Below are 637 nucleotides of genomic sequence, written 5' to 3' on the forward strand. Positions count from 1 at the left end.
AGGGCATCAGATCTCATCACAGATGGTGGAGCCATCCTGTGGTTGCTGGGATTTGAACTCAGAACCTCTGGAAGAGTAGTCAGTACTCTTAACTGCTGAGCCATCTCTCCAGCCCCCCCCCCTCCTCCAGCATCATCTTCTAGCCAAGGCCTTGGCACCACCGACTTCCTTGCTATACAAAACCCTATTAGGATAACCGCCTCTCTGCAGCACTCCCAACACCCTCCCCCCTTTCACAGCTGACCTTTCTTCTAGAATCACTCATCAACACACTCCGCTTTGATGCTGAGAGGTCTTGAGGCAAGGACTGCCCTTGCCTCTGACACAGGGAAAGCTGCAGGAGACATTTGCTGCAGTGTAGAGGGCTGGGAGAGAGCAGCACCCATGCAGGCCTGTATCTCCCCTCAGACAACAGAGCAAGGAATTTAGGTTAGGTGTAAAAGCCAAGCTCCAGAGGCTAGGTAGGGATTGTTGTGATGAAGTCTTGATTCAGACAGACTAGTTCTGAACTTACTGGTTAAGAACTTCCCATGGAGGCCGGGTGTGGTGGCACACGCCTTTAATCCCAGCACTTGGGAGGCAGAGGCAGGTGGATTTCTGAGTTCGAGGCCAGCCTGGTCTACCAAGTGAGTACCAG

This window comes from Mus pahari, chromosome 17 (assembly GCF_900095145.1).
Source record: "Mus pahari chromosome 17, PAHARI_EIJ_v1.1, whole genome shotgun sequence".
NCBI lineage: Eukaryota > Metazoa > Chordata > Mammalia > Rodentia > Muridae > Mus > Mus pahari.